The 23,914-nt window shown below is 46.0% G+C and overlaps 1 protein-coding gene across 2 annotated transcripts in view; it reads right to left on the reverse strand.

The window, feature by feature from the left end:
* The window catches only part of LOC147708648 (cAMP and cAMP-inhibited cGMP 3',5'-cyclic phosphodiesterase 10A), a 1,277,009-nt gene that overhangs the window by 823,892 nt on the left and 429,203 nt on the right, over nt 1-23,914 (reverse strand). The gene's annotated exons all lie outside the window — the stretch shown is intronic.

A 23,914-nucleotide genomic window follows, 5' to 3' on the forward strand; every position in this document is an offset into this window, starting at 1 on the left:
AACACAATCCGGGGAAGGGAGAAAATGTTTTGAGTGGGAACTTTGCACCTCCAACCTTACCCTTTGAAGTGCTCCAGATGGATTATATCCACATGGAATGCATCAACAATTTGAAATATGTGTTAGAAGTAGTTTGTGCTTTTAGCAAATGGGTTGAGGCCTACCCCACAAAAGAGAACACTGCCCTGGCCAAGCAAAGACCCTTCTTAAAGAGTTTATACCACACTATGGTTTGCCCCGTTTGATTTGGTCGGACAATGGGGGGCATTTCCATGGGGCCCTTGTTAAGCATATTTGTGATGGATTACAGATAAAACAAAAATTCCACGCAGCCCGCCACCCCCAGTCAGCAGGGCTCGTGGAAAAATACAATGGGATTCTGAAACTAAAGATGGCTAAGATTCAGGAAAGCACAGGTTTAAAATGGCCTGACACCCTGCCGTTGGCCCTCATGTCATTGCGAGTTACCCCTCATTCTCGCTCTGGTCTTTCTCCTTATGAGATAACCTTCGGGCGACCAGCTAATATATGGGGGTACCCAGACCACGGTCCTTTTCTGATATCGAATATCCTATGTTGATCGATTACCTGTATGCCCTGACTAAAGATCTCCGTTCTATTTATCAGCAGGTAGCATCTGTACTGCAGTCTCTGCCAGAGGGCCCCGGACATCGACTGGAACCTGGCCAGTGGGTGCTGGTCAAAAAGTTTGAACGAGACTGCAGCCTGGCTCTAAGGTGGTCCGAGCCGCTCCAAATCCTACTTGCAACCCGGACCGCTGTCAAGGTGGATGAGAGAAAGCACTGGATACATGTCTCCATTCTGAAAAGGCTGCCGCTCCCGCTTCCTTATTATCAGTGACGTTCGGGGGGAATTCTGACCCAGGAAACCGAGAGAGCCACTGCATTTGTACCCTTTTCCGACGCCTGCGAGATAGAACAAAGGCAAGAAGAGGGAGTGACGAGATCGGGTGAACCGGTCTCTGCTGAATCTGCAATTGCTCTGAATCCTGTTTTGGATACCCCAGCAAGCGAAAGCTCTAATGAAGGAGAGATACCTTCTGTGCTGTTTTCTGATCAGGAAATTCCGGTTCATGTGCGATACAACCTACGGCCAAGAAAGCATCACGGCACCTCAGACTCTACTGCTAGGAGATAAGGAAAGACTTGAGTGAATAGACAGGGTTTGCTAGATTGCAGGTCTGAGGTGTTGAGCGAGACACTGGACTGAACTCGTTGAGCTGGAACTTTGGTTACTGTGCTCTGTTCAGAAAGAAAGACTAACCCTTGTGAACGGCCAGGTTGTACACTAGGATCCCTTTGATCACGATGTTTTGTTTTCTTGAGATGAACGATAGGAGTCTGCCTGTGAGACTGACGGACACAGGGAGAAGAACCCTCTGGCAGGACAGACTGCTAGGCCCGAGTTTAGTTTTGGACTTTTAGCTAGGAATGCACCCTTTTGGTCGTATTGTACTTGAAGAAGAACTTCTCATTGCACCACGATACTTGCCATTTTATGAACCAATATTTTCTACATGGACCACGAGGGTCAAGATCGCTTTTGTGTTGGTAATAACAGTTATATTAGCTATTTTTATGGGCTTATTCATATATTTAGAACATAAATACCCCTTGCAAACTCTTCTACCTTCTTTTGTTGCCCCACCTGAACACTTCATGTTCACCTTAGCACCCCATAAAGAACGACATTGCCAGACTTAAGCGAAAAATGTATTTGTAGAAATGCTCCATCAAACACACAGCGCTACCAACATCACCGACTGTTGGGTTTCTGGGCTCTTGCCATCTGTTATGCATAAACATGACCTGTTTCTCTCATTGCCCTTGTCCTATTTAGGAAGTTGTGAAGCATGGTTTAAAATGTTTTCTGCTATGTACAATCATTATGTAGAAAATCCCAAACAGTACACTGAGAAGGATTATAATATGATCTTAGCATACATTTAAAAACATCAGGGATTTGACCCAGAGGGAAATGGGGGGGGACAGGGATCGTTGGATCCAGAAGCCTGTATGAATCTATATACGGAGAATGAGAATAGTACCTGGTTAAAAGATTAACTCTATGATTTTGCTAATTTTAATGATTCGCAGTATTTCCAACACTTTGTGGTCAGAAATGTTACCAGTGAACGCACTGTACCCATTCCCATTTTGAATATTTCTTCTGATTTCTGTGTACAGGGGATGGGGCATGTACAGGTTGGTGACAGTGTCTGTAACTATACTTATCGCATGAAAATATTTAGTATTCCGCCATTGTTGACGCCACCAAATGTGTATCTGAAATACTTTCAACGAAGAAGACACCATAGCAATCATAAAAAACGTTCACTCTGGTCCCAATGAACCCTTGCCTCATCACATTTACAACATGCGTAGATCATACATCAGCAAAATCTTCACCCACAAACTCCTCCATTAAATAAGCCATCTTCCCTGGAGATTGGAAATATGAAGAAGGCACTGCTCTTTTAAAAAAAACAACAACAAAAATTGGCCAACCCCAGCAAGATGAGCTACTTCCGTCCCATCTCCCTGATCCTGTACCGAGCAAAGGTGATAGAGATTACTATCAACAACAACTCACAAACCACCTCGAACTCCATAATCTACTCACCTAGTCATGTTTTTGAAACAGCCACAGCATGGAAACAGCGCTCATCGCAGCCACAGAAAAGATCTACACCCTTATGGACCGGGGAGAAACCTCTGCACTGATTCTGCTCGACCTCTCAGCTCCTTTCAATACAATATCACACATCAAAAGGCTGCATGACAAAGGCATCCAAGGACCATCCCTCAACTGACTGTTCTTTCCTCATAGGGAGAACACAATGCAGACAACCACCCTACAAATCGGAACTCAAGAATTTGGTCTGCAGAGTACCCCAGGGTTATTACTCAGCCCAACCATTTTCAACATTTACATGACCTCACTTGCTGACGTAATCAGAGCACATAACATTTCCTATGCCGATGACACACAACTCCTCCTATAAATGCTTGGCATGTCCATCACCTCCAGAACTAACTTGCCCAAATGCATAAACAACATAGCAGAGTGGATGAAATCCAATAGCCTGAAATCAACTTTGACTTGCTAAGTGTTGATTTTCGGGAAGAGTAACCCCCATGTGACTCCACCTGGTAGTCTTCAGAGCTTGGACCCATACCAACCAACCATGCAAGAAACCTGGGAATCGTCCTAGTAGACAAAATCAACATGGCAGCACAGGGCAACGCAGTGAGTGCCTCCTGTTTTAACATACTCTGCAAAATCAACAAATGGATTCCCCTAAAAAAATAGATGCCATCACATAAGCAGGTATCAGAAGCAGACTAGACTACAGCAACAAACATCAGAATCTCCAACCACCCCCTCCACTGACTCCAGATCATCCTTTACCTATCACGACCTACCTCCATCACACCAAATCGCAGAGAGCTCCACTGGCTCGCCAGTGTGCCAATTCAACCTCCTCATGTACACATATAAGGCATTGCACAACAAAGGTCCTTCATAACAAAAAACGCCTTCATTTCCATCAATCCACCAGACATTCACCTGTGTTCAACCTCACTCTCAATTGGTCACATCCCGTTTCCAGAAAAGCTGAACGGGATGCCTGGCATTCTCCCCCGCTGCACCCAAAAACCTGGAATGACCTCCCTTTACACATAAAGGTGGACTCCTTGCTTCTTGAATTCTCCAACAAGCGAAAGACCTGGCTCTTTGACTAAATACCAGAGGCTAGCTCACTCAACACTCTATATACCCACTCTACACCTAGATACCCTTTCAGGTGATATGCCGCACTTTACAAATCCACTTAACATAACATACACCGGAGTTATCTAATGACATCGGAAACATTGTTTAACAACATCACAGTAGAATATGAGTTACATAAAGGCCAAACTCCATCTCATTCTATAGTTTGACTTGATACTTTATGACCATTAATGAGCCCTCTACAAGTCGGTAACTCTGCTGGTGGCTCATGCAGCTGGATAAGCAAATGATCACAGTTGCTTGGAGGACAAGCACTCTTTCTGCTGGAACATACAGCTTTTGCCAAATTAGACGCTATACTCAAGGGAGTCAACATCTGGGTGGAGCTACAGTGACCTGCTATGTTCTACCACTGAAAGATTGTTTTCTCTTGATCCCATCCCATAAAGGCACCTGCTCTGTCTAGCCAGACCTAAACAAATGGATCTGCACTTAGTCAGTCATATGGGAACCCCAGCTTTGAGAAGTCTTGAATGTTATTATTGGCGGGGTACTTCCCTTTTGTGCAAAACACCTAACCAAACGGAACAGCAAGCTACCAAGTACATTTGAGATGCAGAAATGAAAGAAAGACCTCTATGTCAATTGGCACAATCATAATTACCGTTTAGGTTCAATCAGGCTCGAGAAGAAACTTAAAGCGGTTTCCGTCATATTAGCCTGCACTTAACATTGCTACTGTGTTAAACTGCCAGTATTAAAGCATTTAATCAAATTTCATCCCTCCCTGTGACACTGCTGTGAAATTGCCTTTGCTCAAACCAGTACATTTCCTTTTCCCCTGCATTATTCCGTGCAAAGCTCACTCGTCACGTGTGAAGGGATGACTCACACCATGCTGAATTGCTTCTAAGTGGCAGACAACCACTTTGCGCACAGTATGACAGACCCGGTTTCTCATTAGCAACGTTATGTAGGTTTTAAAAGCAGAAATCATCACTCTTTCAGGAAGGCTGCAAATATCAAGCAGTAACTTAAAAGTAGAAGAAGAAAAGGTTGATGCCAAGCAGAGCAACCAGACCTTCACTAACTCAGTACTTTTCATTTCCTACAAAGAGCACTAAAACTAAAAAAATGTGTACTAGCGATGAAAAGATCTTTCAGAACACAAATATCAGTAAAGCACGCTATAATCCAGGGACAGAACTGGAAAAAGAGACTGCACCAAACTCATAGCAGAAAGGAAGAAAGTGACAAACCACGCAAGAAAAGTTACACTGTCGGATGGCCAATACATGGTTAAACTCCAAGTGCCACAAAGTGCAGATGTCAGTCAGTCAGTCAAAATACACTTTATTCGATTTTTGTTAAAATCATAAAAGGCAAAACATACATATATTTAAAAAGACATTTTAAAAATACCCACAGTTCATTTTGTTTATACATAGTGTCCATAAAAAAGTCACTGAATTAGTCACCATTATACATACAAAAAGTAACGGTTAATGTATTCATTTTTAATTTAAAACAGAACAGTTCTAGGGATTCTTTTATTTCTACCTCTGTACGCGGCTGTTAAAAAACTCGCTACACAAAAAGTGACATGTGCGTCCGGTAACCTTTGGAGGTAAAGCAAGGCAGGTCTCACTTGTATAAAGCCCAGTGTTTTCAGGAGGGGAATTAAATATTTTCTCCTCTCAGAATCGTAAAATGCACAAAAAAACAGGAAATGAAGAGTATCCTGATTAGAGAACTGATCGCACTCACAGGGTGGTGCATGTTCTGGTTTACCCCACGTAGGGAAGGTACCTAATGAATAGTGGATTAAATTCAATCTGAATCTGGTTAACAAAAATCTATGCAAGGGTTTAGAGACATATTGCAGGTAGGGTTCCATCGAGGGGGAAGAGGACAAAACCAGATGTGCTCTTACTAACGGTTTATTAACCTCATATTCCTCTCTCTCTAAGCGTGTCCTCCCCTGGAATTCCTTCTTAATCCACGCAATGTCCGCTTTCCTGATTATGGATGGTGTTGTATATAACTCAGGTCTTCCGAGGGCAGTGAATGATGACTTTATATATCTCAGCCAAGCTATTTTCATTGCCCCCTCCCTTGCAGTCACGTCTTTAAGGATTGTGTGATTTAAAGACAACTCAGTATTTAACCAGATATTGGCCCAAAAAAGTAAAGGGGCCATTTTCAATCCATCTATGATATAAGGTAGGCCAACTTCCTCATGTATGGAGTAGGTAGGTGTGGAGTTTGGGACCGACAGAATTCGTCTAATAAGTTTGTTCTCTACTATCTGCATACTGTCCAGATTAGTATAACCCCACAGTGCTGCACCATATGAGGCTATTGAAATGCATTTACTTTTGTAAACTTTTAACACGGCTTCCATTGGTTTAGCCCCTAGTCTTTTAGTAAAATCCAGCAGGGCAGCTGTAGACCTGGCTAAAGAAATACATTTGGCCTTGATTTGCGGGACCCAGGAGCCCTTCTCGTCGAACAAGACCCCTAGATAAGGAAAAACCGGGACCCTGGAGAGAGCCTCGCTATTACAAAAAAAGGTTTTTGTATGTAACTTATTTTTTTGTGGACCCACAATCATTGTGTGCGATTTAGTTACATTGATTTTTAGATCCAATCTGGCCATAAAAGAGCCAAAGAGTTCCAAAAGGGTCTGTAACCCAATGCCCGTGCGGGCGATGAGAACAGCATCGTCTGCGTATAAAAGAGCCGGTATCTGCTTCCCATCTACCCGCGGGACATCAGCATTGCCCGCTAACAAAGACTTCCCTAGATCATTAATGTAAATGGTGAATAAAAGTGGGGCCAAGATACAGCCTTGGCGGACACCTTTATTTGACCTAAAACTATCAGAGCATCGCCCATCCCTGGTCACCCGGACCTTCGCAGTAAGGCTTTGGTGCAAGCTTGCTATAAGGGCTACCAAGGGTTCCTCAATACCAAGCTCGCGCAATATAGCCCAAAGCTTGGCCCTATTAACCAAGTCGAAGGCCGAGGAGAGGTCCATAAAAGCCAAATATAGTGAACCTTCCCCGGCCACCGTGTACTTCGATATTAGGAGGTGTAAATTTGAGCATTGCTCTAAGGTTCCCCGTTTTTCCCTAAAGCCATATTGAATCTCTGCGAGATCCCCACAGGTCTCCAGGCTTGTTCTCAACTTTGTCAATAAGACTCTGCCCAGAATCTTAAAGGCAGAGTCTATCAAGGAGATTGGGCGGTAACATCCTGGATTCTCCCTGTCTCCCTTTTTAAAAATTGGTACTATGACAGATGTGTTCCATGTTACTGGAAAACATCCACCATTTGTTGCCCTGAAGACATTTGTAAGGACTTTAGACCAGGTAGTTGGGGCATATATAAAAAAGTCTAGATGGTTTCGGGTCCTGGGGCATACTGCTACATAAGTGTCTAAGGAGCACAAGAGACCATAGTGATTGGAGTGACGGGTAAAAGATGTGGACCCATTCAAAGTTAAAGGATTCAAGGTAGCTCCACTGACAGAGGCCCTAAGAAAGCATGAGGTGGAGGAGGGCACGTGTCCACATATATCGCTTCTCCCTTACTGCTACGACATTGGAAGGGGTGGAATGAGAACTTGATAAAATCCCTGTTGCGTCAAGCTTTGGGAGAAAACGTGTTCTCACTTTGTGGGTGCAGCAGGAAAAGCAAAGTAGACATCAAACCAAGACCCTAGTTTATGACCCTTTGCTTCTATTACAAATCAGTCAACAGACTGATGCCTTCTCCATTGTAGGATTTAACAGTCCTAGGTATAGGAAGTTTTAGATTGTTTAATAGAGGGGGTCAAAGCCACTACATCTCAAACAAACTCCCTGTTTGTGGGCAGATCGGCAGTACACAAACTGCAAATTAGTAGGGAAAGTCAGGCTTGGGCTGTAGAGTTGTAGGATGACGAGACTACCACAATTCAAATTCCGTAGGCTGAAAAACAGAATATTAAATAACCAAACCCCATGTCCAGATCTTTCATTAAAAAAAAAATCTGCAATCAGTTATTTTTTTGGACGATATTCATCAGATACATTCAAGACATAAATTGTCTACAAATATTCAAGACCATCCCATGACGCCCAGTCAGAGGCGGGTGTAGACTTAAATACAAACCTGTAGTACGAAGGTTAAACATCACTTACAAGAGTTGAACTAATGTACTAATGCTTGTTTTAAAATATTGGATTCCAGATTGAAGATTTCTTTCAAGTAAACCTCTGAGGTGAAATCACACCCAATGGCATCGGTGGTGACTCAAAGCACAGGAATAAACCGGAGCAAAATATAAGAATACATTTAAATGCTCACTGCACAGCAGCTCGTATACCACAACAATAGAGAGCAGCACAAGTATGGCCAGGCAGATGACACGAGTGCCCAGGTAACAAAGATGTCTAAGCAACTAAATTACGATGCTATGCCTTGCTGACTGCACAACATAAAGCAGGCGAAAGTGACCCAAAACTCAAATTGCTCTCATGGCTGTCCTACGAGAACCACACAAGAAACTAGTTCGCTAGAGAACAGTAAATTAATCGACGAGCGTTTCCAGTAAAGGATCATCACACAGTAGCAACCCTCTAAGAATGGGTGAAAAGGCGTATTTAACTACACAGGACTAACGAAGCTGTGCCCACGACTGAAAAGCGCCCCTCCCTGCCCAACTCCATGGGAGAATGTGAGAATGGGAGAAATGCAAAGCAAAACACACAAAATAATGGAGAGCTCAGATATCGGCAAACCTACAAATACACCCATACAGTCAGGGGGCGAAATAGGGGTGGCCCATGGGGAACTACGCACCCACTCTTATGACAACACAAAAACAGAGCAACCGTTCTTGAAAGGTTAACGACGACCCTGGACTGAGCTGCCTCAGGCAGAATGGGAAGGAGTCCCGTCTTGTGATGGGAAGAGAACTATAAAAGAGAAATAACCTTCGCTCCGAGGCTGTTTTCTACCTGTAATCAGCGTACATGTGTGCAGGCTGGCTAATCAGCAAATCTAAACACTGCTTGGGAAGCTAGAGAGGCTTAAATTGATGACGTTGTCCGGAGCTTCATGGAGACATCGAGCGATACTTTTTGAGAGGCACTGTAAGGCTGTTACCAGTTCTGGAATGCTTCCTTCTACTAGTAACCTATAAAACAAGATTTGCGCTAGATATGCCACCACCAAAAATAAAACTTCTAAAAGCACTGCAAGCATTGAGATTTTGGGACACTGCCTTGCAGAGTCGCTTCCACAGTAATACATTTTTTAAACTAAAGGAGCATATCTTGTACTGTGTATAATTATTTTACTAAACTCACGATCTACATCAGTTCAGTTCAAAAGCTTTTATTCGATTTGTACATACAAATCATACAAGCAAAGGTACATAATTGAAATATTAAAATCACCATATGATCTCTCCTAAAAAAAGGCTAAAGTGCAGCAAATAGAAAGTAATCATGCCTCTTTAGGTCAACATATTGTTATAAAATACGAAACATTCTTACATGGACAAACTGGGGATCAGTAGGAGTTACTCACTAGGCCTTTCCTGGGAACTGTACATTAAAATTATTAAGTAATCATTCAATACTGTGGACCTCTACATATATAATAATACCTTAATTACAGAAATTGATATAAAGTTTAAAAATGAAAGCATATATATACAGACAGGAGTGTTAACGGTAATATCATCATAAACAGTTCCTGGCAGCTGTATAACATAAGTACAGACAGGTAAGTAAACATTATTAAAGTACAATACTTTTCCTGGCAGCTGTACATTTTAAAATAAAAGTAGCCAAGAAGAAACAGATCTCCTCGTTCTCTAATGAAGATAAAAATATCATTGCTGTTTGTGTGGTATAAATGTTATATTTGATAAAAATTGGTTTAAGGTATTTTAACCTAAGAGACTGAAAAAATTTACAAAAAAGTAAGAAATGGCAACTACTCTGCCGGGAGGTACTATCACACGGACAGGGTATGTTTGAACTGGTTTTAGTGTTTGGAAAAGCAACCAAGTGGTGAACAATGCCCAATCTAACCCGTGTTAAAACATACTGGTGAGAGGGGCGAGTCACATATACAAGATAGGATTGGAGTCCAGGAGCTAGATTTAAATCTTTGTAGAATTTCACAGTGACAAGATTGCCAACGGTTTTATTTCGCTCAGCTTTACGAAAATTTAAAAACGTTGTCTTAATTTCTTTTTTTGAAATGGAAACAACCTTTTCAGGCTCACGGAACACATCAATGTTAAAAAGAAGGAGATACCAGCGATGAATGTATCTTAACCATAATATACGTGAGGAGTGATCCAAACCTATACAATCAAGGATAATATCCTGAGTGAATCGAGTCTCTGGCTTAGCCCAAATAGAACGCCACAATAAGAGTGGCCGAACTGCTGCTAAGTCAGAAATGTACTCGATCCCGACTTCTTCATGGATCAACTGGATGGAGGCAGAAGGGGGAGCACATAACAACCTCCTTAAGAACTTGTTTTCCTCCTTCTGCAGGGGAGTACCCTCGCAGTGTCCCCACACCCCTGCCCCATACAGAGCAGAGGAAACACAACATACATTGTATATGTTCATCATATCTAAGATACTTCGTGAGCCAAGTTTAGAGGCAAAACGAAATATGCTACTAGTAGACCGTAGCATTTTTATTTTTACAGCATCAAATTCCACGTTCCAGGACCCACTATTATTATATGTTATTCCCAGATAACAAAAGGACTTAACAGAGGTCAACTTTTCCTTATCTAGGAAAAAAGTATGCTTTACCTGCTTGGCTGCCTGACCACATGACATTACATACGTCTTTGTTTTGTTCACACGAAGCCGCCTAGCTTGAATAAACATCATGAAATTATCAATTAGGCGCTGTAGGCCCATCTGTGTTCGAGATAAAAGAACAGCGTCATCCGCATAAAGGAACAGCGGAACAGGTTTACCACCAATCAGGGGGGCATCTGCTGGGATGTCGGTCAAGGATCGGTCGACACCATTAATAAAAAGGGAAAATAGAAGCGGGGCTAAAACGCAACCCTGGCGTATGCCCCGAGACACTCTAAAGAACGGGGTACATTCACCAAGGGTGCCATAGCGGACTTTGCATGAAAGTTTTTCGTACAGTCTAGCTAAAAAATAAACTATTTCCCTTGGGGCCCCTGCATCAAGCAGAACCTCCCAGAGAATGTTATGGTTAACCAAATCAAAAGCGCTGCTCAAATCAGCAAAACATAAAAAGAGGTTGCCACTTTTAGCCACAGTATATTTACTGATTAAAAGGTCCAGATTTACGCATTGGTCCAGTGTGCCCAGGCCTTTGCGAAAGCCATATTGGACTCTAGTTAAGATGTTAAAATCAGTTGCCCATTCTTCTAGCCTCTTCAGCAAAATCCTACTCATCACCTTTACAGAGGCGTCCAGTAGTGACATTGGACGATAATTAGAGGCCTCTGATTTGTCACCTTTCTTATGTAAAGGAATGATAATCGATTGACCCCAAGTGGATGGAAATTCACTTTCAGCCGCACAATTAAAAACCCTCATCAAAATGGGAGCCCATAAAGCTGTTTCATCTTTATATAAATCCAGCGGGACCCCGTCAGGGCCAGGGGCCTTGCCTCCTTTACTTAAAGAGATTGCTTCATGGCATTCTTCTAGTGTTATAGCCATTGAAAGGGGCAACCATGGGTTTATGTCTGATGGTGGTGACTCGGAAGTTGACACTTCTGGATTAAATATTTTGGAAAAATGATTAACCCAATCGCTACATGCCACATATGAGGTCAGTTCTGGAACGTTTTCTTTATTGAGAAACGGGCTATTAATTGTTTCCCAATAGAGTTTACTATTTTTAGTCTCAGCAGCCTCCCTCAACTTATCCCACGCTTCAGTCTGTAATACCCTTTTCCTTTTATTGATAGCTGTTTTGTAACTGGCCCTGAGGTATTGTATATCCGCCTTAACACGTGGTTTGGTGCCTAAAGCATTCTTTAGGTCACGGAGGGCGACTATACAGGTCTTATCGAACCACCCCTGCTTTAGACCACTATTGGCTGACGGGGTCTTAGTAAAAATACCATCGATGATACTATTCATAGATACAAAGTAATCTATTAAGCAGCCAGAATCACAGTCATCATCCAAACAATAACTAATTTGTTTCTTGCAATGAATAAGGACCTCCTTCTGCTTAGCTTTAGAATTTAAACCAGTCCATTTGATCCTTAGGCCCTTTGGTCTGGTAGGCGCTATGTCGGTTGTACATTTGCCACCTGGAACTAATGAGGTACCATGCCCCAAAAGGGTAACACGTAGGCTATTATGGACACTGAGACTTTCTTCGTTTACATACAAATCAGTATAGTTTCCACTGCTAGACAGCAAAATGTGATCTATAAATGAACCTGCATCTCTGCCCGTAAATGTAGGGCATATCATTGCCCGGTTGTTAACATTGCAGTTTAACAGGGTCATGTCTAGCGTGACTAGCATATTATTTAACGTGGAACCATAACTGCAGTGTTGGAAGTGGAGAGGATCCTCCCTCACCCCCAGGTCTCCCCAATGGCTATTTAATGCTGCATCAAAGCCACAGATGTTCCCATTAGACAGATGGCAGGGCTGCAAATTAAAATCGCCAGCCCAAACCACCTCAGCCCTTCTTTTCGAAATATCAAGGGCCTTAGTAATTTCCCTTTCTAGAGGCAGTAAAATATCCCCCCTAGTAGCATCAAAAATATTGTTATAGAAATTAACAATGACTAAATCAATGTTCTTCCTACACTCCACCCTTATAACTTGGCTGTGTGTCCCTACGGTCGTACTATATTTAACCGTACAGTCACGCAGCTTGGTTGACACAAGCAATAAAAGGCCCCCCTTAGCCCTGCCCGAGCTGGATTTGGTTGCACTAAGACAGAAGGATGCATACCCTTCGATATAAATAGGGTCTGGACACCAAGTTTCCTGCAATAAAATTAGGTCAAATCCCTCACCCAAAAAGCTGGTCCAAAAGGATGTACCTAATTTGCCGGAAAGGCCAGCGATGTTCCAAGAAATAAGAGAAATTCCTGCTGGTTTACCAAGATCACCAACAACAGACAACTCCGACTGATTTGCTGGTGGTAATAAAGCAGGACCCTCTTCCCGAAGGATGGTAACTGGGCTTAGGCTGGGGCTAGCAGTAGTTATACATGTATCGGAGCTACCCCAATTACCTATATGCTGGGGTGGTGTTGGAGATGTCAATATAGTGGATTCGGGAAGTACGGCTAGGGGCGTGACAGGGGAAAAAGAACACACCATATCAAGAAAGGGCGTAGGAATGTTTAGATCCAGTGCTTCTGGAGGGCTGAGTCAGTCTACCTCGTCTAGCACGGCATATCTATTTGGATGGGCGAATTGTGAGGACATAGGGTCTTGGGAGTGGGGCAGGTCCTGCCATGTTTGTTGCCACGGATGTTTATCTAATTGTGGTGGCTGAAAGGGTTGCTGCCATTGGTAAGCAGACTGAGGTAAAGGTGGCGGGAAATGAAAAGGATGTTGCCAGTTGGCTTTAACTTGATGCATAGGAAAAGGTGAGGCGTTTGATAACTGCTGTTGTAAATTAACATAATGTGGGAAAAAAGGAGGCGGATAAGGTGGTTGCAGCCAAGGTTTGGCAGCTTGCTGTGGAAGATACCCAGGTCCTCTGTTACTTTGAAAAGTGGAACAGGGAGGGTTAGGTCGTGCGGGCTTTGATAAAAAATAAGACAAAGGAAGTGGGTTGATTTGGGTCGCAGGACCACTATTGGGTGCATTACATATATAGCTTGCTGCCCCTACATCCCTAAAATTAACTGTGATTACGTCCCCTACTATTGTTTTCTTGCTTCTGCCCACCCAGTCCCCTCTACGCACGGTAAGGATTTCACCGTTCATGTTATTAGGTAGAGGTTTATGTAGGTGGAGCCATTGAGCACATTTATTTCTAAGCTCGGTAAACGTTTCTTTTACTCCCTCCTTCAATGGGGGAACTGCTGTCAACACAACAACAAAAGGGGAAACCTCAGGTGGTAAATTAATGGACCTAAAACGCGCCTGCTTTAGCTTAGGCCCTTCTGGTTTATTTGTAGGGAGAGATGCAGAATTAGGATTGGGTTTTCCTGCAACATCTTTAGCTTGAATAGTAGAGGTGGTAATATTATCAACAACAGGGTGTTGATTCGCCTGAACAGGAGCCTTCTCCTTCGAAACCAGTACAGTTGTTGGTTGGACGGAATTGTTCCCTATTTGCGACACAAGGGATATAACTGGGTTCCCAGGGGCTGCAATAACTTGAACCTTATTTAATACCTCTTTAGGGGGCTGGATGCTCGATAAACATTCAGGGGCTAATTCTGTGGTCCCTTGTAGCTGATCAGGCCCTTGTCCCTGCTTTTTGTGTGACCATTTAGAGTGTATTAAAGAAGTAAGCCTGTCCACTTTAGAAATTAAAGGCTTGATTTGTGCTGCTAAAGTGGCTTCAAGGTCTAATTTTAAATCTATTACCATGTTTTGCACCCAGCACGGAATACCTGATGTCATTTGTGGAGTGGGGGAAATCAAATTGTGATTCCTAACTGGTGCTTTTACTTTATTTTTACCCTTCGATGTAACCTTGGGGTGGTTAGGAGCCCTTCCCCGGGGGACAATGGGTACAGGAGCTGTTTCCGCATCGTTAAACCCGCTCAGACTCGGCACCGCTTTGTCAGGTGACTGACAGGTCTCTAGGTCTGGTGTAACCTCCAGGTCTTCAAAAGACGGGTCAGAGTCTGATAGATCAACAGTATTTGGTACAGTCGAAACACTACTAGTAGGCATGGTTATGGGTAAGGAGCAATTATTCAAAGTCTGCGGAGCAGGTGATTTAACCTTTGCCAAAGGGCCCAGGGATGAGCGCCTAGCGTTTGCAAGGTCCATGGAGACTCTTTTTTCCAATAAAACAATACTTTGGTCAATAGTCTCATGTACACGTGAAATAAAAAGATCAATAGGTCCGGTCACCTGTGCTACCGCCGTAGCTTTTTTCGCGCAACTTCGAGTTCTGTTGCGTATGGTCGACATCTTGGATGTTATGGTTATCAAGGGCGAAGAAACAAGAGTTCTGGGCCAGGGCCGTCCTCTGCCGTCCTTGAACGGCCTTAAACGGCCCACTCTTTGCCCGGTCTTCGCCCCGAGCTGCGTCCCGCGCGCGTCCCGCGTCGCGGTAGATCTGAGGCCAGCAAAGAAGGATGAGGCTAGGGGCGTGGCCGCCGGGGGAAGAGGCAGCAGCTGTGTGCAGCTGAGGCTGCTGGACCTCGCAGTCCCCCGGTAGGCTCCACGCACAATCTGGTGATTCAAGCCTCAACCTGGGAGCGCGTTACTCTCCACGGACTGTGGAGCCGCTCACACCAGGGAGGACGGGGTAAAGAGGCGGTGAGCGGCACCCGCGAAGCGGGTGTCGCGAACAGTTGCTGGAAATGCCGGGAAGCAGGAAAGCACACAGCACGAGTCTGGCTCCTCGCAGAAATCAGGTAATAAGCCCAGAAAGCGCCAGTCAACCAGAAACCCAGGCGATGTTAAATGCGGAGGCTGGGGGCGTGGCCGCCGGGGGAAGAGGCAGCAGCTGTGTGCAGCTGAGGCTGCTGGACCTCGCAGTCCCCCGGTAGGCTCCACGCACAATCTGGTGATTCAAGCCTCAACCTGGGAGCGCGTTACTCTCCACGGACTGTGGAGCCGCTCACACCAGGGAGGACGGGGTAAAGAGGCGGTGAGCGGCACCCGCGAAGCGGGTGTCGCGAACAGTTGCTGGAAATGCCGGGAAGCAGGAAAGCACACAGCACGAGTCTGGCTCCTCGCAGAAATCAGGTAATAAGCCCAGAAAGCGATCTACATATTTACAGTGCTTTCTGTCGCAACCCTGGACTTCATAGCGCTATAAATATGTGTGTGACTATTCTGAAGTGAATCGACCAAGACTCAAATCAGTGACACCAGGGTTCACCACACAGACACCTGAAGTTATCGCGTTAACCAAAGAAGCTTTGCTACTAGAACGATGCATTTCCCCTCGATTAACTAGCGTTTACTTTTCATTTACGGTGGGAGTATTATATTTAGGTTAAGACAAATAAAATAGTTATAGAACTTTTGTTCTTTTCAGTCATGTGTCTGTCCAAGCTCACTCACTGACCACAGCCCCACGTACTCGGGATCACAGCTCTCGTACTTTTTCATGCCATTCCACAGCTACAGACTGGCCCACCGCACTATGCACTATGAGTTGCTGGAGAAATGACAAATGAAAACTGTATGTGCAATGTTTACATGTTTTTGACGCATAAACGAAATCAAACGAATTCAAAAATCTGCCGATGCATAAGCAGCCAATTATCAAGCTACGCTCCAATGCAAAGTAACAATTTTGTGCCATCAGAACTTCCTTGGTATTTTGGGGACTCTAGAATCATAAAAAATGTACTGATTTGACATGTTGCGTGATTTCCATTTATCAGAATTTATATCGTGCATAACAAAATGTAAATACACTTAAAACTATTACGTTTGTCAGGAATAGTTGAAGACAGCTAGAGAGGTCCACGGTCATTAGCGCAACGAAGCGCAAATATAAATGTGGCGAGGAATTTCTGATGAACGCTACAATAAATGGCTCATCGCACTGCGGGGATTTACTGCTCTCTGCGGGGATTTGCTCCTTCACTGCACATTTTCAGGTTTCAATCAATCAATCAATCACTGCATTTCTAAAGCGCGCTACATACCCCTGAGGGTCTCAAGGCACAGGAGGAGGGGGGGGGGGGGGGGGGGGGGATGGGCAAGGGGAATGAGGGGGGGGGGGGGCAAGGGGAATGAGTGGGGGGGTGGGCCTGCTACTGATCAAAGAGCCAGGTCTTGAGAAGTCTTCTGAAGGCCAGCAGGTCCTGGGTCTGTCGTAGGCTGGTAGGGAGAACGTTCCAGGTTTTGGCGTCGAGGTAGAAGGATCTGCCGCCGGTGGTGGTTTTCCGGATATGAGGTACTGAGGCGAGGGCGAGGCTGGCAGAGCGGTAGTTGCGTGTGGGGTGTGGAAGCTGAGTCAGTCGTTGAGGTATGTAGGTCCGGTGTTGTGTAGCGCTTTGTGTGCGTGGATGAGGAGTTTGAAGGTGATCCTCTTGTTCACAGGGAGCCAGTGTAGGCTTCTCAGATGGGGTGTGATGTGGCTGCGTCGGGGGGCGTCGAGGATCAGTCGTGCCGAGGCGTTCTGGATTCGTTGTAGTCGTCGCAGGAGCTTGGTTGTTGTTCCTGAGTAGAGGGTGTTCCCGTAGTCGAGTCTGCTGGTGACAAGGGCCTGGGTGACTGTTCTTCTCGTGTCGGGGGGGATCCATTGAAGATCCTGCGGAGCATTCGGAGGGTTCTGAAGCAGGACGCGGAGACGGCGTTGACTTGCTTGGGCATGGAGAGAGCAGAGTCGAGGATGACCCCTGGGTTGCGTGCGTGGTCAGTGGGTTCCGGGGCAGTGCCTAGTGATGTGGGCCATCAGGAGACGTCCCAGGCTGATGGGGTGGGTCCGAGGATGAGGACCTCCGTTTTGTCTGAATTCAGCTTCAGTCTGCTGTCCTTCATCCAGTCGGCGACGGACTTCATACCTCTGTTATGTTATGTTATTAAAATTTGTAGAGCGCACGTATACCCGTAGGTGTCTTGGCGCTATGGACGGGCGAGGAACTCTGCACTGTCGGCTAGTTCTGAAATAGCCAGGTTTTCAAACCTTTCCGAAAACCGATGAGAGAGGAAGAATTTCCGAGCTCAAGAGGGAGCGTGTTCTAAAGTTTGGAGGTAAAAAAATGGAAACTACGCCCACCCCATGCACGGTACGGGTTATTGGGACCTGGAGTAGTTTAGATCCCGTGGACCGAAGATTCCTGGTGGGTTCATACCAGGAGAACAGTTTTTGAAAAAAGATCGGCCCTTTGTTGTTGAAGGCCTTATAGGCTATGGACAGAGCCTCGAATTTAATCCGTTGCTCCACCGGAAGCCAGTGAAACTTGCGGATTTCAGCGGTGACCGAGTGAGTTCTGGGGATATTGAGAAGTAGTCTGGTGGCCGAGTTTTGCACACTTTGTAGTTTTTTGAGACATTGTTTTTGGGCGTTGCCTAGAAATCCGTTGCAATAGTCCAGTTTGGACTGGATCAAAGCTGTAACAACAGTTTTCCTGGCATCTACTGGAATGTATGGGAGAATTTTTCTGATCTTATTAATAAGAAAGTGGCTTGCTGAGACAATAGCATTCGTGGGATGAATTAAAGGTTGCGCGATGTCCCGCTGTCCGTTCCCACCCCCCCTCCCGCTGTCCCTTTGCCCGTTCCCGCCCCCCCCTCCCGCTGTCTGTGTGCCCGTTCCTGCCCCCCCCCCCCCCCCCCCTCATGACTTCCTGGAGCCGGCCTGACACGCCGCAGGGCACTGTGCCAAAGAGACAAACACATTCAAAACACCTCGGACAAGCGGATTAAACCCAATTCGTCAGTTTTCTATTTCAATTGATGAGCCATTCGAGCCCGTCTTCCTAGCATGTAGAAATAAGCAAACACGTGGTTGGCTGTAGCTCAAAGCTGGCTTAGTTTCATTGGATGACATTATTTCGCGGCAAGTGGATTGTGGCGCGAGTTACAGACGGCTTGTGTTAAAATCAGCCCCATGACCAGCAACTAGCAACAACCAGGGTGAAATACAAAATAGTGATGTCTCCTAGCTTTTCGGGAGGTGCGAGCAGGCGGTGGCTTAGGTGGGAACTCTTGCATTTAGTGCGCACAAGGCCCACTTTTTGGAAAGATTAGGCAGGCGTTCGTCCTATTAGGGCCATACAATACGCTGCCGTTCTGTCTGTGGTGCACGATTGCGAGTTCCAGTCTAGGACGTATGAGGGCACGGGTCAGTTAGATCAGTTAGAGGTGTATGAGGGGAGTGGAGGCACAGCTCAAAGATGACTGCAGTTCGAAGTGTACGGGGTACTTTGCCTGGAATTATTTAATTCTTGTTGTTAGTATGTGGCTTTTTGTGTGGGAGTGCGCGGGGTCGGCCTTTGCACTCCGGGCGAAATCAAATTTGGCTCTTATTATAGGGGTCCTACAGCTTTTGAGGAAAACTATTTCGCTACCTTCCGTTAGCTCGACAAATACGTTTTTAAAAAAATTTGTACCCCCGAAACTTAGTATCCTGCATATAATCGTGGAAACACAAGTATTGCACTGCAGAGAGAAAACTTGCTGTGGAGGGATGGCAAGTTCTCTGCTACACAAGACCTCCCTTGCATCCCTGGCGGCCTCGAGGCGCGATAAGCGCTAAAGCCCCCCATACATTCACCGGGCCTCTCTGGAGCGGAGTGGGCAAAGCCTGGCAGCACCCGCGGGCGCAGCTCTGGAAAGGATGCTCCGCCAGCGGCTACCTCTGCGATATTTATAAATGATATGATGTTGCACCCCCCTGCCTCCGGATAGATAGTTTACACGTGCCCCCCCTGCTCGTGCCCGTGAACAGCCGTCCAAGAACACCGACACGTGCACGCGGATGTCTCGCCCCCCCGCCCCGCCAGCTCACAAAACTTCCTACAACTCTTACACACATGCTTCCTACACACAGCCCAGCGCCCGCCTGGTGCACAACGGTCGGGCTGGCACTTGTGCAACAGAGAAAACATTGAGGGGGCATTGGAACGCTGCCGTGGGGGGGGGGGGGCTCGCCACAAACTTTAGGGAAATTCCATCCTCCTTTTCTAAGTGCATCACCCCCCGAGCTCTAAACCAAGGCCTGAGTCACTGAGGTTGGGGGGGGGGGGGATGTGGAATTCCTTTCACATTCCTGGGAGCTTGGGGCGCCGCGTGCTGCACATTTCTCACTATTAATCACCACTTTCTTAGGAAATATTCAGACATTTAATGTCTCCAAAAGAAAGAATTAATCCCTTCTCTTGGTGGAGTGCGGGAAAGGAACCCTCTAATCTGATTCGGGTGCTGGGGAGGAAAATGTTTTCCCAGTGATACAAATACAGCAAACAAGCATTGGCAAAGCCAATCGTTCTTACTTTGCCAGTGCTGTACAGACAAAGCGTTGGCTTTGCCACTGCTGGGGACGATTGCGGTATTTTGAACGCTCCGGTAACTTTACTGAGGACAGAATTATGCTTCACGAGCAGAGAAACCAATGAAACATCATACCGTGAGTTGTTACATTAACATATTCCATTAGTACAAAGCCATATACAAGCCGGTTAAACTGTAACTAGGGACGTTTTTGTGTGTGTGGCTCTGGGTGTGTGTGTGTGTGTGTGTGGCTCTGGGTGGGTGTGTGTGTGTGTGTGTGGCTCTGGGTGGGTGGGTGTGTGTGTGGGTGTGTGTGTGTGTGTGGCTCTGGGTGTGTGTGTGTGTGGCTCTGGTTGTGTGGGTGTGTGTGTGGCTCTAGGTGGGTGTGTGTGTGGCTCTAGGTGGGTGTGTCTCTAGGTGGGTGTGTGTGTGGCTCTAGGTGGGTGGGTGTGTGTGGCTCTAGGTGTGTGGGTGTGTTTGGCTCTAGGTGTGTGGGTGTGTGTGGCTCTGGGTGTATGTGTGTGGCTCTGGTTGTGTAGGTGTGTGTGTGTGGCTCTGGGTGTGTGTGGCTCTGGTTGTGTGGGTGTGTGTATGGCTCTAGGTGGGTGTGTGTGTGTGTGGCTCTAGGTGGGTGTGTGTGTGTGGCTCTAGGTGTGTGGGTGTGGGTGTGGCTCTGGGTGTGTGTGTGGGTGTGTGTGTGGCTCTGGGTGTATGTGTGTGTGGCTCTGGTTGTGTAGGTGTGTGTGTGTGGCTCTGGTTGTGTGGGTGTGTGTGTGGCTCTAGGTGGGTGTGTGTGGCTCTGGGTGTGTGGGTGTGTGTGTGGCTCTGGGTGTGTGGGTGTGTGTGTGGCTCTGGGTGTGTGTGTGGCTCTGGGTGTGTGGGTGTGTGTGTGGGTGTGTGTGTGGGTGTGTGGGTGTGTGTGTGGCTCTGGGTGTGTGCCTCTGGGTGTGTGTGTGCCTCTGGGTGTGTGTGTGGCTCTGGGTGTGTGTGTGGCTCTGGGTGTGTGTGTGGCTCTGGGTGTGTGTGTGGCTCTGGGTGTGTGTGTGGCTCTGGGTGTGTGTGTGGCTCTGGGTGTGTGTGTGGCTCTGGGTGTGTGTGTGTGGCTCTAGGTGTGTGTGTGTGTGTGGCTCTAGGTGTGTGTGTGTGTGTGGCTCTAGGTGTGTGTGTGTGTGGCTCTGGGTGTGTGTGTGTGGCTCTGGGTGTGTGTGTGTGGCTCTGGGTGTGTGTGTGTGTGGCTCTGGGTGAGTGTGTGTGGCTCTGGGTGAGTGTGTGTGGCTCTGGGTGAGTGTGTGTGGCTCTGGGTGTGTGTGTGGCTCTGGGTGTGTGTGTGGCTCTGGGTGTGTGTGTGGCTCTGGGTGTGTGTGTTTGGCTCTGGGTGTGTGTGTCTCTGGGTGTGGGTGTGTGTGGCTCTGGGTGTGTGTGTGTGTGTGGCTCTGGGTGTGTGTGTGTGTGTGGCTCTGGGTGTGGGGGTGTGTGGCTCTGGGTGTGGGGGTGTGTGGCTCTGGGTGTGGGTGTGTGTGGCTCTGGGTGTGTGTGTGTGGCTCTGGGTGTGTGTGTGTGTGTGGCTCTGGGTGTGTGTGGGGCTCTGGGTGTGTGTGGGTGTGTGGCTCTGGGTGTGTGTGTGGCTCTGGGTGTGTGTGTGGCTCTGGTTGTGTGTGTGGCTCTGGTTGTGTGTGTGTGTGGCTCTGGGTGTGTGTGTGTGTGTGGCTCTGGGTGTGTGTGTGTGGCTCTGGGTGTGTGTGTGTGGCTCTGGGTGTGTGTGTGGCTCTGGGTGTGTGTGTGGCTGGCTCTGGGTGTGTGTGTGGCTGGCTCTGGGTGTGTGTGTGGCTGGCTCTGGGTGTGTGTGTGGCTGGCTCTGGGTGTGTGTGTGTGTGTGTGTGTGGTAGTAATTGCTATCTGCTGAGCTCATCCGTAGGGTATAATAGGTCTCACATTTGCGAGAGACATAGCTAATGGCAATGTAAATAACAATACCATTTATTTATTTGTTTTCAAAACCAACACAAATACAAGTTTTGTCATTTACAATGCCAATAGCTCAAACTTTTCCAAAGGTGAAACCATTGCACTGTAAATGCTTGTTTATGTATTGTTATGGCAATCTGAGTGTCGTCAGCATACGACGTGAGGCGGAACCCAAAGTTCTGAATTATTGGGGCCAGCTCTGAGACGTACACGTTAAAAAGTGTGGAGATTGGCTTTGGCGGTGTGTGGGTCTTCGGTGTCAGTCAAGATGTTCTGCATTTTATTAGCATTAAGTACATAATATACTTAGAGGCTTTCATCCAGCCCACTGCATTCATTGGTCTGTTGTGCCAATCATACACTTCTTCACCCACTAAAGCATACAGCCTCGGGCAACCCGTTTCAGCCATTGGCTACCTTCACTGTGAACGCATCCACACACAAGGTAGTTACCTTCAGAGCCAGTTATCCTTCACTTCAGAGCCTGGGACTAATCAGGCAATGTGTGCTTTTGAGACCAAAAATGTATTTCGTTTTAGACTTTTTTTTTGTAATATTGCACACAGCTTGGCAGAGTTCCAAAGTTTTATAAAGACCGAAGCAAAACTAAAAAAGCATTGGCAAAGGTAAAATACTGGTAGCCAATACCAGATCTTTTGGCTTTGTCAATGCTTGTGTTAAAGTGATTTGTAGTTCTATTACCTCTATCCCACTTTCTGTCACTGTTAAGCTTAGACAATGACTATTAAGATTATTTTTTTTAATATAACACTTTAGACCACACTTCTCTGGTAAGCACTGTAAATATTTGATGCTGGCGCTACCAGATTTATTGATACCAAGTGTATTGAGCTTGGAGGGATGGAAAGCCCAGTATGCCTAGCCAAGATATGGAATTCAGACCATCAGATTACTGCAGAAGCCAGCAGGTGTGTACTTGCTCACTGAGCCTTTTTGCCAGCACTCGTTACCCCAGTTCATTTATGTTAATTGCAGGATCCCCGTCCCACATTTGAGCCAGAGATTCACTACTAGTACCTTCTTGTACCATTACCTTGTTGAAAGGTTTTGCCTCTGACAATCAAATTCATAGGTTAGTCAAATTTACAAAGACCCAGTTACTTCTTCTACACTTGCAATAACCCATGTTTGCTATCTATGCATCACCATTGATCCAAATGTTTTTGTGAATAAATAAATAGATATGCTGTTACGATGCAGACCAGATTTTTCTAGGGGATCAAAGTGTTAAAAATCATTAACAAGTCACCAAGGGACACCAGCTAAAAGTATGAGAAGACAGAAAGTTGACACCTGCCAATAGCAGGTTAATGTTGCTGATGGCTCCATGACAAAACTCAAATATGAACCATTGGGTCTAACGTACAGTGTTAGCCTGGCTGCAACACAAGAGTGGGTTTAATCAGTGCCACGCTTTTCTTAACCCTAGCCCAGGGTCGTGCTGATAAACTCTTGCAGCAAACCCTGCAGTTAGTTTTAATCACTGGCTCAGCTGCCCTTACCACACCAAGCTCTACAATTGGCTCTTTAGTATATACTTCTCTTAGTACAAAAAATATCCCTGAGCTCCTCCCTCCCAGTGGGTAGGTTTGTAGCCTGTACCGTGACTAGGTATCATGATACGAGGAAGTTCCCCAATGATGAAGCTTGTCACTTCTGGTGGGTGAGGTAAACCGTCCTATAAAGGGAACTCTCCTAGGTAGGTGTGTTTTTCCAGCCAGGCTAACACTGTACTTCAGACCCAAGGATTCATGTTTGTGTTTTGATATATGAAGCAGGAGTGCCAACCCTTGCAGGTCTCAAAACCTCCTCCAGCCCCTCTTTTTGTGAACCAATCTGATGGCTCTTTTTGTGAACCAATCTGATGGCTCCAAGTCACCAAGGAAGCAATGTTCCAACCCTGCTGCTTTTTATTTACAAATCACTATTGGCAGGAATGTTAGTTTACCTCGATCAAGAGAATTGAATCTGGTCTACAACAGTTTGTCAAGTGACTGCTTCCTTGGTAACAATGCCATCTGATAACCATAAACAAA

This window comes from Lissotriton vulgaris, chromosome 6 (assembly GCF_964263255.1).
Source record: "Lissotriton vulgaris chromosome 6, aLisVul1.2, whole genome shotgun sequence".
NCBI classification, from domain to species: domain Eukaryota; kingdom Metazoa; phylum Chordata; class Amphibia; order Caudata; family Salamandridae; genus Lissotriton; species Lissotriton vulgaris.